We start from the raw sequence: 18132 nt of genomic DNA on the forward strand, positions 1-18132 counted from the left end.
GCAGTAAAACCAGCCGATCTGAATAATTCCTGATTCATGCCAGATATTTATTTCCCGCTTTGTAAGAGCTAGCTAGCTAACTATGTGAACTTTATATGATTAGCATAGGCTACGTTGTATGGCATCGATAGACGTCCTCAAACTAAGATTCTAGAACCCACTGCCTCAAACGTACTCGGTTACGGGTGGGTAAAATGCAATGTCAGTACAGAGACCAAATTGCTGTTTGCTCCCATACAGTCACACATACAGTTTTTTGGGGGAATGCATTAATTTACTTAGAGATGTCATCCATTGACAGCTAGCTCCTGTGGGCTAGTTCAGAGGTTACACCAGTCCTTTTGAGCGTGCACTCCTGTACTGTACACACACATACACACACACTTACACAAGAAGATGATTGATTAAATAAATAAATAAATATGCCGCGAGTTTAACCCCCCCAATGGTAGACCCAAAGTTACGCCCTTGGTGGGACTCATGACGTTAACTATGGGCACTGTTGGGTACAAACCCATAAGCTCATTCATTCATAATTCACACCTGTTTTCGCATGTGTAATATACACCTATTGTAAAGGCACATAAGTTGGGCTAAAGTTGAGTTTTGTTGTTACCTTGACTGGTTATTCATACTTGACTGGCTATTCATTTCTTTACCAGCAGGAGTAACACCCACGACTGTTAAACCAATCGATGATTGTTGAGCGGTTCCTTTCACAGGAGTGAACTTATCTCTGGCCAACGCATTGCATGGGAGTGCCGCACCTTAAACCACTTTGGCTAAGACGCAGTGGCCTTATGTGCAGTGACCTCATGTGCAGTGGACACATGTGCACAGCAGGGGGTATGAGAGCTCTGTGGAACCACAGAGCCAGCATGCAGCTTCCAGCTCGGCTTCAGCTGGAATGTTATTCTGCAAGTACACAGATGTGTAAGTAGGTTCAGTGTAACTTTGTGGACGTTTAAAGGTGTTCATCAACGTGTAGAAGGTTGTCTGATATCTCTTCAGATGCTTTATGCCAGCTTATCCAGTCTTCTAGGTATGAGTGCAGTGGTACCAATAATGCGTGATCCTAAATGGCTGATTTGCACTTCCTGGTAGGACTGCTCATGGTCGAGTGTTGCCCAATATGAGAGGTTGACCCATACAGCCAACAGGGACTTCACACGCCTCACTGATAGGGATCCGATCACCAGGCAATCCTCTTTACCTTCACTGGTCTGCATGGTGGGAGGGTTCGCACTGCAGACTGACAGAAGTTACTGACACACGGACAGGACAGACTGAATCGAGACCGGGATACTTTGCGTGTGTTGGGAGCACTAGAACAGTGGTACCGGTGAGAGAGAAGAACCGGAGAAGATCCGGAACTAGAGCAGTGGTACCGGTGAAAGATCGAAAAGAACCAGAGGCGACCCGGACCGACTGCGGAGGTGTATTCGTGCTGTCTGAAGGTACGCCGTTAACGGGACCGTGTTGCGGTTCTACCTGCCGGACGGGGCTTCTTGACGCTTCCCCCAGTCGTGTTACCTCTGTTTCTGCCTGGGAAAAACTTTTTTTTCTTGCAGTTTATGTTGGTAATTTAGGGGTTAGGCGCGAATGCTGGCCGGTGGGTAAGCCAGCGCATGGAGATCTGTTGTGAGCTTTCGGTGGGTCGGAGGCTCCACGTTTTAACACCGGCCACACTACATTACGGAATCACGGCCTGACAGTCGGCTAAGGATCCTATGAACTTCTGACCAGTTACTGATTGATGTTAGCCTACAACTATAGCATGAAGGATTATGTCTGGATGTAGGAATCAGACGAACCGCATGTCGGTCTGATGACACCCAGACATGGGTTATTTACCCCCAACACATGTCTACAACAGTGGACACTGCAAACACTGAATAAAATAGGAAATGCGTTATTAAGCCCGAACGAGAAACTAGGGTTAGGCCTAACCCAGCAGCAAAGGCAGGAGGAGTTATTGAATGAATACTACTTTCTATTAGTGTGGAGCAGGGACATTTGATTGACAGTGTCACATTGGGGGTGAAATGATCTAGCTCTGACAATAATTCCAAGGTGATGAAACATCAATAACACACAATGTTTGTACACTAAACATTTATCCATGTTTTCTTAAATTCATACATGGAAATTAATTCTGAGTCCACCCTGTTTGCCTTTTTGTTGAGGGTTTGGCTACTGCATCAACATACATTGCTGGAGGGCAAATGGCTTCTCTCCGAAAGGCTGTCCCCTAGAGTCCTGTACCTTATTACATGGCATGTGTGTTGGTTAATGTAGCTGTTTAGTGATGTCTAGTTAAGTTGCTTAAATGATAGGTTGCTGGGATGGGAGTGTAATAATGCCCTGAGTCCTACGATGAGCTGTCCTAGATGGTTTTCAACTGCCTTCCAAAGAATCAGTAAAAAGCCAGAAAGGTTTAAACAAAGTGTACATTTTACCTTATGGCATAACTATGTAACTTGGACAATAGCCCAGATCAATATCTTTCTGTCTATGCATTGTTCCAAAGCAGATGTGGTTTCTGCTCTCCAGTGTAGGTTGCCATAGCTACCCAAGCTAAATTTTCCACTGCAATAGTTTGAGGGTTATTTTCCCTCAGCCCCTTAGAAAAACAATGTCCTGCAGACCGTTTCCTAGTGGTGGATCTAGAGTGGAGAAGCAGACAGTCGGTGGAATACAGCAGAGAATTCTTGAATAATGAGATTCATTGAGGTATTTTCCCCAGTTCCCTTCTCCCGTACCTCCCCATCTAGTGTGTTTACTTAACTTATCTGTTATTATCACATACCACTCCGAGACTTGTACTGGTTCGTTTGCCAGATGGTTATGGGATGTCTGTGCATTCTGCTCATTCCTGCTAGAGATGTTTAGATATCCTGTAAGTTGGATCTTACTGATATGGGTTGTTGTTTGAATGATATCAATATGACAATACACAGGTTATTAAAAGTTAGGATCCCATTTTATAGATTGATGTGGATAGTTTGGTGTGTGTTTCTGTGTGTTGGTGGAGGATACACCTGCAACTCATAGGCTGTCATCTGGATGTTAGCCATCCCCTTGGCAACAGGAACCCCACCTGAGAACACACACACGCACACGCACACAGATATTGTTTTGTGTCTGACCTTGAGCGTCTGTGTAGATGTGTGACCCAACCTGCACTGACCTTGTGCCGTCAACTTGTTACGCACACACATCCTAGCCAACACTAACCCTAACCAGCTAAGCTTACAGCTGTCTGCTTCATGCGGGGTCTGGAGTTGTCGGAGCATTTTGTTTCTGATTTATACAAACACTTCAGCTCTGAGTGTGATGTGGGAATAGTGAATCCTACACAGAGAACGTAACACCAGATACTTCTACCTACCTACCTACCTACCTACCTACCTACCTACCTACCTACCTACCTACCTACCTACCTACCTACCTACCTACCTACCTACTTTCCTACCTACTTTCCTACCTGCCTACATACCTACCTACCTACCTATCTTTCTGAACCATGCGAGAGCCTGTCAGCCATCCACGGTTCTAACGGCCAAGGCCTCTGCTACCCTGCACCGATAGCAGCAGGGAGAGATACGGTACTAGACGCCAGGGTGAGCCTGATTTGACTATGAAGTCCCTTAGCAACCACAGAGTTCCTCGCTCAAAGTTTGTTTATGGCATGGCGCAGCACTAGGATAGAAAGCAGGGTTATTATACATGTACTACTCGAACTATGACAGAGCAGCACTAGAATAGAGAGCAGGCTTATGATACATATACTGCTCTAACTGTGACAGAGCAGCACTAGAATAGAGAGCAGGCTTATCATACATATACTGCTCTAACTGTGAAAAAGCAGCAATATAAGAGAGTAGATTATGTCCTAATTGATGTCCTAATTGAACTGTATCAAAGAGGGATATTTTTTTCTCTAAAGAGAGAATGGATATCTCATAATGATCTTTTAAAAACAAACCAGCAATACCCGATCCAAGGGTTTTGGGTCACATTCTGCACGGCACATGCATGTGCTTGTTTGTAGATGCGGACCAATCATAAGCTCACTGCATGGAATGGAAAGAGTGGGGAAAGATGCTGAATTTGATTGGATGTGGGCATTTCATGTTTTAGAAACCACAGAAATGGGGATTATGAGGATACTTGATTTCATTTTAGTTTGAGTGGTGAGCTCCCCTAAATATAGGTTACTCGCATGATACTCCTTGCCTCTCGCGACACCACAAGTTTGAATCTTTCAAAATTGTGGCGAGCACAGAGGCACAGAGATATTACATCCATTAATTTCATACACTTGAATAGTTAACCTCTCAAAGCTTATAACCTTTAGATGCGTTAGTGTCCATCAGACCAATTGCCCAACTATTCACCACTGGTTCTATTTACAATTCAGCTGCCATTGCAAATGTAGGACATAGTTTGAGCCCTCATGCTGGGGGGGCTGGAGGTCACTTGAAGTTGAAATGGTCTGGGAGGCAGTCTGCTGATAACCATGAAGAAACGGCGTTATAAATACAGAGAATGGTGTCTCTACCTCTAAATGAACCGCTGTGGTTTAGTGTGATTCCACGAGAGACGTCGCCACTACCCAGAGCCAAAGTTAGCCCTGAGAAAGCATGAGGACGGAGAGAGAAGACTCTTCCTGGTGTATCCAGGAAGACTCTAGGCGTGCCCAATCCCATTGTGTTTCTACGTTTTACACACTTGGTTGTTTTAATTTTTTTAATTGGAAAAACCTTTTTGGAGAACCATCAAACTCCTACATGGCCATCATGGCAGAGCCCATTTCACCACAGTGTGAGTAGTGTATTCAATCCATTGGTCTTTACCAGATGAGTCTGAACTTTGGAGTGGGAGCAGGGACTTTGATCAGCAATAACTAAACTCTCAAGGAAATGTGATGTTACTTTGAGATAGGGCTGAGTGCTGTGTTGATCTTCTATTGATTTAATAATGAGGTATCATCTTCAATGGGTATTTCCAAGGTGGATTTATGCTAGGTAAGTGACATGATAATAAATCGCCTATCTTCAAAATTCTCCCGTTATTTCAAGATTCAATGTTGTCTCCTATCAATGAGGCTGGTGACGCATCACATTGTCTGATGGTGTCTCTCATTTAAAGAACCCAAAAGAAGACTTGTTGGCAACTATGCTTTGTACTTTATTTCAACATGTTTGACCTCTTGTTCCACTGCTGCAATGATTGTGGTTACGCTAGGTAAGCATTCACTATCAGCATTGTCTCAGGAGGTACGTAGATCCGGCTGACTGGCCTGACTGAAGGTTGCTGGTGCGATCCCCGGCTCCCCTTAGCTGCGTGTTTAGGTATCCCTGAGCAAGACACCTAACCCAAACTGAATGTTAGGCAATCATTTTAAGTGCTCTGAGTGACCACTGCTTGGAAAAGGGCTGTATAAATGCAATCCATTTACTATTGTAGTTAACCTTTTACCAGACTGACTCACAACAACACTGCTACAGGCGTGGCCTTGGACAACAGGTGTGAGACAAGGTGTAAAACCGGGAGAGAGATAAAGAGAGAGAATATTTTTCTTAGTTTATTCATTGACTTATTTGACAAGGAAGTACTTTGAAAGTTCACTGCAGGTTTTCTGTTAAGAGAGCAGAATTAGAAGGGATGTGCTTTAGTGCAGCCCAGAAAACGTCTAAAATTCAGCTTAGAAATTCATTAAATAAGAGTTGAACGATTGAAGACAGGACGGCTGTTGACTATGTGTGCATGCATGTTGTAAAGGAGAAAGGCTCCTGGAGAAATGTCAACATGCTGAGATCAGTTAGATAAAGAGGGGAACCAGTAGTGCGTGTGTGATCTTGTTCCCTCAGCCTTCTATATCGCCAAATGTCCCAATCCCACCCACCACTCACACACCCACCTCCAACACACACTCCAAACGTCACATATACACATTCAGAACAATCAAGCTGACCATATCGCCCTGTCCGGGATCAAAGAATGAAAGGCGGTGGTTAGGTAAAACCCAAACCATATCTATGGTTTTGGGTTGGCATGGTATCCTGCTGCAACCGCCCGGCGCTCTGGCCTCCCGACACTCGACATGGTCAGTCCGCACTCTGCAGGCAAACAGACACTCAAGCAGAAAAAAGCATGAAAATATAGAAAATGGTCTTTCAAAGACATTGCTTCAAAAAGTGTGGCGTTTCCATCTAACACCAAAGGACGAACATGGTTAAAAATATTAATTTCACGTCATCACAAGCAGATAGAAATTTTAATGCATTATTCCGGGCCCGGCCTATTATGAGCACATCATCTCACCAACCCCCCGCCCAACCCGAGCCCCACCCAGCACAGCCGCTGGGGTGATTTGCTGATTGTGGGAAAGAAGGGAGAGAGAGAGCAGTCTGCAGTTTTTTTAAAGAAGACAGTTGGCTCGAATAACTGCTTGTCAGAAGCCGGCTGCAGTTGGCAGTATTTGGCTTTTTTCTTAGGGCGTTGTCTTCGGGGGGGGGGGGTGGCCTGCAAAGCCCAGGGCCTTTGAGAGAGAGTCTCGTTTACTCTTACTGCAATTATCTTACAGCAGTCGCAGATCTTGGAAATGCTGAAATTGTTGTAGCGACAAAGAGGAGCACAGAGTTTAAAGTAGGATCCACACATAGTGCAGATCCTGTTTTATTTTACGCCATCAAATTATTAAGGAATCCCTTGATGATTTGATGCTGTTCTATGTGGGAACACACCTTATTCTCTTTTACTGTGAACTTGGTAGACTTTAGCATCTTTTGTCAAGTTTCTCTGTACATTATTCACACAATTCCTCAAACAACCCCAGCAAAGTTTGACTCCACGAAACCACCTAATCTGCCGCTGTTTGAACCAACATGTGGTCTAATATTTTTTATCCACATCACAAAATAGTTGATAAGAATAATATAAAGATAATATTGGTATTTGTGTAAAGATGAGTCTAGTATAGTGCCAGATTTTGTAGGTGGTGCAAATATTAATGATAAAGTATTACAAAACAATACTTAGCAATACTGCTGTTTTGTTGTATTGTGGAAACCAACAAAACAGTATGCTTTTGCTAAATCTATTAGGGCCGACCATTTCTACAAAAGCGTAAATGAACAGATATGTAAACAAATGATTATATTACACGTACATACATCATCATTAAACGTGTGTGTGTGTGTGTGTGTGTGGTGTGTGTGTGTGTGTGTGTGTGTGTGTGTGTGTGTGTGTGTGTGGTGTGTGTGTGTGTGTGTGTGTGTGTGTGTGTGTGTGTGTGTGTGTGGTTATTCCTGAGACTTGTTTGACTTCAAGGGCCTGCATTCTTATGTGTGTTGTACAAACCGGCTGAGCTTGCCTCTCATTCTTTGGAAACGGCCACTCTCTTATCTGGGGATTCCTCAGAGTTCAGCCAGTCCACACTACATTCACATTTCCTTATTGGTGTAATCTGAACAAGCCACTTTCAAACTTCCAAACTTCAAGACAGTTGTATTCAGAACTAGATATTTTTAGGCTGTCCTCAGCTGAGAACATTACGTAAAGTCCTTTTATTTCAGTTTTTCTGTGCGAATGACTATGCTTTTGAAAAAGGTTCCTTCAATCTGTGGAAGTTGTAGATATGGTTGCCAGCTGTGGTTGTCATCTGTGGTTGGTGCCCCCCCCCCCCGCCCTGAGGAGAGGCTGGAGGTACAGGGGCTGCTGGGTAATGGTGTCATGGCACTGTTGGGTTATGGTCTTCTTGTACAGGTGCAAATAATAAAACAAACAAATTAACGTCTCAAACAACACAAATGGCCGCCTGGAGAAACGGTTGCAACGGGAACAACTTGGGCAACATCTCTAGCCACAACTATTACGTTTTCTTATGGTTCATTTGTTAGGGCCAATGGGTTATTAATAGGCAATCAGAAAAGAGGATGTGCTTAGTATAAACAGGAAATGCAGTGTTGTTGATATCCAGTCACCGTAGCACTTGCGTGGCTCTGATGCAGTAACCATGGACCACACATGTTCTGGAGGAAATACATGTGAGCACTACACCCAAAAGATGTAGTGGTCATAGAATAGAGTCATTGGTTTAATGTCTCAGACTTATTCCCCTTTTTGGTTCATACTATTGTGTTCTCCACACACTGGCAGAAATATATATGGGGGGGGGGACAATGTTGTCATTAACACACACACACACACACACACACACACACACACACACACACACACACACACACACACACACACACACACACACACTTGTTCTGCATATACTATTGATAATGTTCTTCTGAAATTATGCCGTGTTGACCTATCTGGGTGACTGAAGTTAACCTAACAGTGCAGCCTTGAGGTTCATACATCCGGAGCCTATGTGTTAATGGCGATTTTATAGTTGCAACACACATATCTGTGTTCTTTATTTCACAATACACAGCTGTACAATTGTCTAGTTGTTTATTATAAGATAGCAGTTGAGAGAAACTCCCAATTATACAACTTAATTAAAGGGTAATTCCGGTGTAAAATGGATTTGGGATATGTTTGTATGATAAAGAGTTGAAACGTTCGTTTTGGAGCACAAAAACTGCATATAGACGCTTTCTTCAGTTGGCTGTTTTTAGCCGATTCTATCAAAACGCTATAGACTTGGAACAATGGGGGCAGCGGTTATGGTAAAAACTAAATCGCTATTTTAAACCACTTAAAAGGCTAAAAGTAGCACGACACTTCTTTGGGTAGTATAATAAGGGTCTTAACATATAAAACGAGGCATTGAGAACTTTGTAAGTGTACAGATTGTTTATTAAAAAGGACATTTTATACACACAGTACCAAGTAGATTGGCGAACACAGAGCTTGCGTGTTGCTGACGGATGTCACAATCTCTGTGTTCGTCAATCTACCTATCGAGTCTTGAAAACAAAATGGTGTCGACGGGTGATCTACTGATGGTATTGTGTGTATACACTTACAAAGTATAATAATACCAGGATCACACCCATGGAGAGGAAAGCAGCCAAATGGAAGAGACACAGGCCGTAAGACGTGCATATATAGGAACAGACGGCAGACTGACAGACAGAGATAATTAGAGAGACAGACAGCAAGGGGGAGAGATTCGGGTCCCTCTGACACACGTAAGAGAGGTGAGTGAGAAGCAGAGAGCGAGTGTCTATGGAGGAGGGGGGAGATGTGTGGGATGGGGGGGGGGGGGGTCACCAATATCTATAGCAGGGGTCACCAACCTTTTTGAACCTGAGAGCTACTTCATGGGTACTGAGTCATACGAAGGGCACCCCGTTTGATACACTCCTCTGATATAACATTTGCTCAGTTTGCCTTTGATATTAATGATGATTAATGATACTCATCTATGTGAAACATGTTAATTAATTAAGTCATTTTAATGATTTCTCACCGTAATTATCAACAATGACTTAAAAAAGGTGGGAAAGAGTTGTTCAAGAATGAGTAGTGCTATGTTTAGAACAGGCATGCGGTCCCCTCATATGGTCCTTGCGGGCGCCCTGGTGCCCGCAAGGACACCAGGGGTCACCAACTGTGTTGGTGACCCCTGATCTATAGGAAGATAATAATGTTATGACCTCCCCCAGTCGCAAGTCACCACCTGCCCATGTTTTCAGGCAAGTTGGCGTCTCACTATGGGAAAATTAATGTGTGTGTGTGTGTGTGTGTATGGGCATGTTTGTGTTTGTGTGCATGTGTGCCCGCAGGTTCTTGCATATGCAATATGCATGCATGTTCTTGCCATGATGTTACTATATAACTAGTCAAGTCAACTTATTTTATGTAGCACATTCCATACACAATGCAGAGCCAATGTGCTTCACATTAAAACATACAATAAAATAAAATAAATGCATGAAAGACACTTAGCAATTGATTAAAAAGACAATAATATAAGAGTAGGTTAACAGTGCACTTTAATTCAGTATTCTCAAACTTGATTCTTCTCAGCAGATCTTCAGTTTACTCCAGCTATGTGTTGTAGCTGAATCCTGCTCTTCCAGGTTTTATTTTGACTCTGGGAACCAGTTGCTGACAAGTCTCAGTTAATATTAAGAAGGGAAGCCTTTCAGTGAGATGATGTGGCCCTAAAGCGTTCAGTGATCTGTAGGTGGGCAGCAGTATTGTGAAATAATCCTCTGACCTACAGGGAGCCGATGCAGGGATTGGAGAATTGTTGTGCTGTGTTCAAATGTTTTGTTCTTCATTAGAACTCTAGCTTCTGTGTACTGATCAAGCTGTAGCTGGTAAAAAGGGGCCGTTACAATAACCTAACTAACTAGTAATAAATGCATGGACCAGATTAGTTTATTTTTCTTTTTTCGTCCTTAGTCCTGTGATGCTAGGCCGATTATATCACCGACTTGGTTTTTGATTTCAGATCTGAATCCGTAATAACAACAACTTCTTGTAGATATGACTTAACGCACTTTAAAACTGGACTGGAAACCCCAAGCCAATTCTCAAATCTGACCAAAAGTATTGAAATTTCAACAGTGTCGAAGGAGTCTGTGTAGATGAAGCTTGTTTACAACAGACCCGTTTGGGTGCTATGAAGTGGTCGAAATCCTGACTGGAAGTTGTCCTAGCAGCTCGTTGAGGATAGGAAATTATTAAGTTGCTGGAGGACAAGAGGAAAGTTTAGTATTAAATCGTGTCAGCATTGCCACATTACTTCTAATAAACATGGTGGGGAGGCAAAGGAGAGCACAGAGCTCTTTGACACCATGGTCATTGGAATCAACCATTAGGATTAGTACGCGTCGCACATATCAGTGTAAGACAAACTTGCTTACGTTTCTTGTTAAGTCACATATAGACTGGGTCTCTGGCTCTCTCTCTCTCTCACCTGACTCCTCCCTCAGCTCTCATTCTCTCCCTCCTCATTATGCGTCTCTCTGCTTTCCTCCGCCTACATGGTTTGCATTCTTGAGCTCTGACATCACAGCTGCCTCCGACCGCTCTGCAGTCATTTATATAAAGACCTTTCTTTTGCCCACCCTGTTTTCCTTTGCACTCCTTCTTCCTCCTGTTTAAGTGAGAGAGAGAATACATATCAGGTAAGGCAGTGGGAATGTCTGCCTGGTGTAGGGTCGTCCGACACGCTTCTCAGGAAGAACAACCATTCTTGGCGTCGCTGGAATGTCAGTTCTAGGGTGAGGAGAATGGAGGTCAAAGTTCATGAAGTAGATACAGGTTATGCCAAGCCATACACTACCAACCCCCCGTTGTTATTGTAGTCTGAGATCTGGGCAATGTCAGGATGGAAGGTCTTAAAAGTGTGTGTGTGTGTGTGTGTGTGTGTGTGTGTGTGTGTGTGTGTGTGTGTGTGTGTGTGTGTGTGTGTGTGTGTGTGTGTGTGTGTGTGTGTGTGTGTGTGTGTGTGTGTGTGTGAGATGTGTTGTACCTGGGCTTTAGATGCTCTTCTATCTTATCTTCTCTCTCGTTTTTAGATATACCCGCCAATTCAAATACATAATGGCTAGTATTAATTGCATATTCTGGCTGTATTGAGCGAATGTTTAGTATTTTGCTTGAGAACTGACTGAAATAACCAGTTTGGTATGTATTTTATCGGTATGTATTGGGGATAGTATTGAATGGAGATGGACTAAGGTTCTAAGGCTCACATGGGTAGTGAATACATTTAGTTAATATACCTCAATCAAGGATAAGGGTTAAACTTATGAACATTTTGTTCTTTACATGAGAAGCTGCAGGGTGTGTGTGTGTGTGTGTGTGTGTGTGTGTGTGTGTGTGTGTGTGTGTGTGTGTGTGTGTGTGTGTGTGTGTGTGTGTGTGTGTGTGTGTGTGTGTGTGTGTGTGTGTGTGTGTGTGTTTGTGTGTTAATGTGAATGTGATGACTGGAATGAATGGAAATATCTTTGTTTTATTTGACTTTGCCTCGCTGTGCTAACACATGTCTACGCTGATGACGTATTGCTCAGTTCGCCCTGCAACCTTAGTGCTTCCTAGAATCGTTAAGTCAGGCTTGTAGGGCGTGTTCAGAGCAAAGTGTTGGTCAAAGTCCTAACTTCCACAAGCTCCACAGGGCACTGCTATACTGTCAGATCAAAGTAAGCGTACTGTAGGGTTGTTTGTATGACCTGGTGCTTGGTATGCTGAGAACCGTTGAGTATTGGATGAAAGCTCTTTAGTCACAGAAATACCATTAATATATGTTATGGAGATGTTATCCTTTCTATAACTGACGGCGGCTTTATTCCAGTAAATGCAGTAAATTAATTCATGTGCGAGTGTTGGGAGTCATGCTGCAGAACCAATAACTTCCCCAGGGTTTAAAACCAACGGGGAGGAAGTGAAAGAGAAGGGGGGGGGGGGGGGGAGAGAGGGAGAGAAAAGAATGCAAGACAGAGGGAGGGAGAAACTTCCCACGGATGGAAGGTCACTGGAACTGCATTTATGAAAAAAAAGATTGTGTGAAGGGTGGTTTTAAACCAGTGCCCACAGCCGCCACTTCTTGTTTTTTAAACAACGCTCTGTGTCATTACAAAATGTGCCATGTTACTCTCCGAGTGTATTTAAGAAAGTGTGGGGCTCACCATGGACTCATTCTTCAGGAAGAAGTCCGATGCTGACCAATCAGAGTGGATAGAGTCATCCCCTGTGTGGTAGAGGCTTCCCTAAAGGGCTGATTAGGGTCAGTGTTAATTTTGGCAGCAAATTCTGATTTAGTCTTAGTCTTAGTCTTTTGAATAACACACCATTTAGTTGTATTCCTATTTTAGTCATCTGAAATCTATTAGTCTTAGTCTAGTTTTAGTCTACTAAATATTAGCAGATTTTAGTCGACTAAATCTACAGCGGACTTAGTCAACTAAAGGTTTTTTTGTTATGCAATGGTATAAAGGTTTGAATATGCAATACAGACACAGATTTAACGGTTGTAACACAACATGTATTTTATTCTTAACGTCATGACGGAACTCTCCTCCTTCAATATTGCGTCAATCTCAAGTTTGATCTTCTTCTATGGACTTTGAGCATCATTAATGCATGAGATGTACAATGAGTTGAATTCAGCGGCTTATTTTTTTAACAAAATAAAAGTTAAATAACTGCTAGGGCTACAATGCCGAATACCTTACAATGTCTTGCTACTCTGTGCAAAATCAACAAAATTGAACAGAACAGATTAGTGCAATTCTCAAATGTAAAATAAAATATGTATTGGCTGTAATGCCATTGCACGCAGTACCAAAGAATACTCCTTAATCTTCATGTAAATAAAAACTGCTCTCAGCATTGAAAATAGTTAAATATCACATTAAACTAAAAAAGCACACAACTCTGTTCACATCATCTTCTGTTACTGTGCATTGTGTGCAAGATCAAAGATTTGAAAAGAAACACAAAAAATATGTAAAAGAAAATATGCATTGGTTGTAATGTCATTGCACACAAAATGAAATATTCTTCTGTTAATAAATAAAAAGTGGTATCAATGAGGCAGTATCAATGAGCTCAACTCAAGGCAAGTGAATTACATGCTAAGCTGTAATGCCAATCAAATACCAATCAAGTTGTGCATATACGACTACAGGAAATGCTGTAAATAACAGTGAATACAACAGTTCTATTTCTCTTTGTTCATTTTAAGGAAAGCACTTCGCTCCAATGTGACCCTTCCTCGGTTGCGCCGTCCTCTTGTGAGGTCAGGTCACCTGTGATGCTGATTACCCTCTCTGCAAAAGCTTGAGAAGCTGGCATAGCCAACAAGTCTAACGCAAAATGCTTTAAACTGTGATAAAAACTCTCACTCTTTTCCAGCCAGAAGTCTGTTCCTGTGTCCTCAGTGATGGGATGTAAAAGTTATTCCTTATACTTGATGATCTGCTGCCTGATGCTGGTTGTGGAGGTTTTCTGTTTAGGCCTTGTGGTGCGGCATTTTGAGAGGAACCTAAACCTGCTTTGAGGATATCGCTGCTTCTGGTTCCTCAATAACCTCTTCTTCTGCATCATGTTCAGACTGGTCCTCCTGTCTTGTGTGTGGGAAAGTGCATTTGACCACATAGTCTTCTGCCTGTTTCAGCAGTTCCTGGATATTTCCATCAGCCACATCAACAATAACAAGGATTTCACAGACAGTTGGGTTGACGAAGCAGGCAGCTGCTGCAAGCGGTGAGAACTTTTCATTGGTTGAATCCAAGAAGCAAGCAAAACGCTGGTTCAGATTTGCTCTCATTTTCCCTGCAAGAGTGGCGAGGTCTCTGTACTGAGTGCTCTCTGCAAAGTCAGTTAGGTGACTTAGCAGATCAAAGAGGGCAGGAACCACTAGGGACATAGATGTGGTGTCACTCTGGAAGGTTTTAGTGTGTTCCGCAAAAGGCAGCAGTAGTTCATGCATGAAAAAAGGTTTTGCCACTCACTAGTAAGCAAACTGTCCCATCCCATGTCACTTGCGATTTGACAGACTGCATCTTTGACTGTGAGGAGTCGTGTGACCATGTTGAATGTGCTTGGCCAGCGTGTGGGGCAGTCATTTACAACAATAAGACCACACTGGTCCAATACCCTCTGTGTTGCAACTGAGGACTTGCGAAAGAGCTTCACCACAGACCTTGCTTTATCGAGGACTCTTTTGACAGTCTCTTTCTGCAACATGTGGACCACAAGTTGTATGGTATGGACCACACACGGTGTCCGGTCCATTTCCATGTCGACATGATGGTACCTAATAACAATAAGAAAAGACAACCAAATAAGTCTAAACCTAATAAAGTGGCTGGTGTGTGTCTGTATATACTGTATACATGTGGCAGGGGGAAGATCATTCATGTGATAATTGTCATGTAAAAGAATAAACTAAACATGGCTCACCGCTGGTCATCAGGTACAGATTCAGAGTCACTTTCCTGCATCATGGACCCAGGGGAGTCATCCTCAGAGCTTGTTTCTTCTGCTATGGTGTGTTTAAAGGCTGCCAACATGTTACTCCCATTGTCCGTTATTACTGTCAGGATCTTCTCCTTTGGTATGGCCCACTCTTGCATACATTTATCCACACTTAATAGACAGTGCAGTGTGTGGGTGAGCTACTTGTTCAAGGGCCAACAATATGTGTACATGTTTATTTCGTTCAACACAAAAGTAGCATGCGCTTATGGCAAGGAATGAGGCTGTCAGTCCTTTTTTTGTCCACATGTCAAGGCCCATGGGTACTCTTCGGGCAGCAGCCAGTCTCTCTTTGAATTTTTGTCTTTCAGTCCATACTGGGTTTCAATCAAATTGCTAATTTTAGTTTTCTTTGGAACCATTAGTCTCCTATCTACTATCTCCATCATTAGCACAAAGTCCTCGTCTTCAATTGTTGTGAGTGGTTAACCTGTGCGTCCAATCCATCTAGCTATGGCCTGCTCCTTCGTATGTTGTTCCTTCGATTCAGTTTTGTACTTCGAAGAACTTTGGAAAGCTGCAGAGATGGTCTGCTGCTGGGTTGCACTAGCAGCACTAGTTTTATTTCCACTAGGCCCATGGTCATCTTTGTCATCAGACGTCTTCTGCGTCTGAGGGTGAATAAAGGGGGAATCAAGTTGTGATTCTTTTTTCTTACACACACACACACACACACACACACACACACACACACACACACACACACACACACACACACACACACACACACAATTTATACTCATATTAATTGAGCGATACATCTAATCAATACAGTTCAGAGGTGGTTTCCTTTAGCTTCTATTTTATTCCAAGTTTAGCGGAAACAAGGTAGTTTATCTGATAAAATAACCGTAGACTATATGCTTACCTTCGCATGTATTTCTGGATGAGTCCTCTGTAAATGTCGCTTCAAGTTGGTGGTGTTTTTCCCAGCGATTTTTGCTCCACACGCGGTACAGACGTACTTGTTGTCCTTGTTGTCAAATGTGAAGTGCGACCAGATGTCAATTCTCTGTTTTCGCCCTAGTCCTAACATTTCTGTTGTTCATAAGACCGGGTGCAATGCAAAACGTTCTCGTGTTAATTTGTTCTCTCTTGTTCTCTTGTGTAACTGCGTTTGTTTAGTTGTTTCACGGCAATGCATGCACCTGCATTTGCCGCAGCTTTTGCATCGTTCAACCTAAGCTCAAAAGATTCGCTCTGATTGGACTTCTTCCCAACTTGTCCCACAAAAAGAGCAGTTCTGATTGGATCTCTTCTCCATTCGTCCCGCCCTAACATTTTTTTTCTCGTTTGTATTCGTTGACTATGGTGTCAGTTATATTTCGTCACAGTCTTCGTCATCATATCTGACTTTTATTTAGAGTATATTTAGTTTTCGTCCGTGAAAAAGGTTTGTTGACGAATATTTTTCGTCATAGTCTTAGGGTTCCACGTCGACGCAACGCTAGGGGGTTTACGTCCATTACGTCCTGGTGGACCCCCCTTGCCACCACCACAAGGGCCTGACGTGCGCCTCCCAGAGGTTGTAACCTGCGTCGAGGCGACGCAGCAGCAAGGGCTGCCCTAAGGCCTGTGTGGTAGAGGCGGCCTTAAGGCCTGTGTGGTAGAGGCATCCCTAAGGCCGGTGTGTGCTAGTAACACTAAGAGGTAGCAGACTTATCTTCATCAGAGAACGGAAAAGATTATTGGACATGACACTTAGAGATATTAATTGTTCACTACGAAAGTAGAGTAGCTGAAAGGCTACCAAGACCTTTTCTGTATTTATAGAGAAATGTGTACCAACCGGAAATCTTTATAATGAAATATTTGCAAGGTTGAATCTTCCTTCAGATGTCCTTCAAGCCATCAGAGCTTGGAGAGAAGCTGTCGGCATTTTGATCTAAAGCTGCTGGACGTTGGATGGGCATTAAGGAAGTGTTTGTTGGCATTCTTTATAGAACATTGTTATCTGCTTTGAGGGCGATTTGCCAGAAAGGGGCAAGGTATTATGGGAGAAGATAAGGACAAAGCAGAGGTGGAGAGCAAGCAGTGACAAAAGCAATCCATTAAGTACAGATCAACATACTAAACAACTCACATCTTCAGTATCTGCACATAAATGTAAAATATGTTCAAACCTGACGATACTATGATGTATGGAGAAAGGTTGCATGGAGTAACAGAAGTCAAGAAACGTTACATAATTTTTGGCCTCATTTTGGGATACAAACCAGACCCAATGCAACCAGAAACATTGGCTGGAATAATTATGTTTAAAAACGGTTTCTATTCCAAGTCAAAACTTGCAGCTACATGATAATATAGGAACAGGCAATGGCATCAAAAGCCAACTCAACAAGGCAAGAAACACATTCAGAATGAATTACAGCATCAACACCAAACTCAAGTCTCCAACCAGCAATTACTTGCTCGGACCAACCAAGAAAGTATAACGTCCATCATTACAAGAAGGCGGTTGAGATGGATTGGACGCATCATGCGAAAAGAACAGGATTACATTACTAGAACCGCCCTACACTGGACACCTGAAGGCAAATGAAAGAGAGGACGACCCAAAGAAACCTGGTGTTGAACAGTTGAGAAAGAACTGAAAGCCATGAAGCAGACCTGGTGTTCTATCCAAAAGCTCTCCCAAAACAGACAGGGGTGGAGATCCTTTGTTGCTGCCCTACTTGCCAGTAGGCATAAAGGGCAGCAAGTAAGTACATGAAAATATTAATGATAAGAAAGAAATATATATAATTAGGCATGCAAGTTCTGGGTAAAGTCAGTTCTATCATGAGCTGCTTTCAGACATACTTTTTAGTCCTGATATTCCCCTAATGGGCCGTGTGTCTGAACAACATATCCTGACATTTGTACCCTGAAATTCTTCTGAAAAAAAAAAATACTACACCTGAGGTAGTATTTTCTCCGGAGGAAATGTAGATATTGTGTGAATGAGGCGTAGAAAGTCGATAGTTCTCCCACCACCTGGGAGAAGCAGCACCCTCAATGATAATCAGCCTGTTGCCTTTTGTTTGTTGAATGGTTAAAAAATCGGTTTAAAAAAATGCAACGGAATATAGGCTGTATTGTTGCAGCAACGTTTAAGATGATCGCGATGAGTTCTGCCCGTTCTGTATGGAAGTAAATTTGTGCCATCGGATTTTGAAAATAATA

General features: G+C 42.8%; 1 protein-coding gene across 3 annotated transcripts in view; it reads left to right on the top strand.

The window, feature by feature from the left end:
* The window catches only part of LOC115561789 (unconventional myosin-Ic), a 79649-nt gene that overhangs the window by 2319 nt on the left and 59198 nt on the right, over positions 1 to 18132 (top strand). Inside the window, exon 1 of one of the 3 annotated variants that reach the window (XM_030382024.1) lies at positions 922 to 1457. The exons of the other annotated variants lie outside the window; for them this stretch is intronic. The gene's annotated coding sequence lies outside the window, so the exon portion shown is untranslated. Of the gene's footprint in view, positions 1 to 921; positions 1458 to 18132 lie in introns of those variants that run through there. 3 annotated transcript variants of the gene reach the window in all.

The sequence above is a fragment of the Gadus morhua genome, chromosome 16 (assembly GCF_902167405.1).
Source record: "Gadus morhua chromosome 16, gadMor3.0, whole genome shotgun sequence".
Lineage (NCBI taxonomy): Eukaryota > Metazoa > Chordata > Actinopteri > Gadiformes > Gadidae > Gadus > Gadus morhua.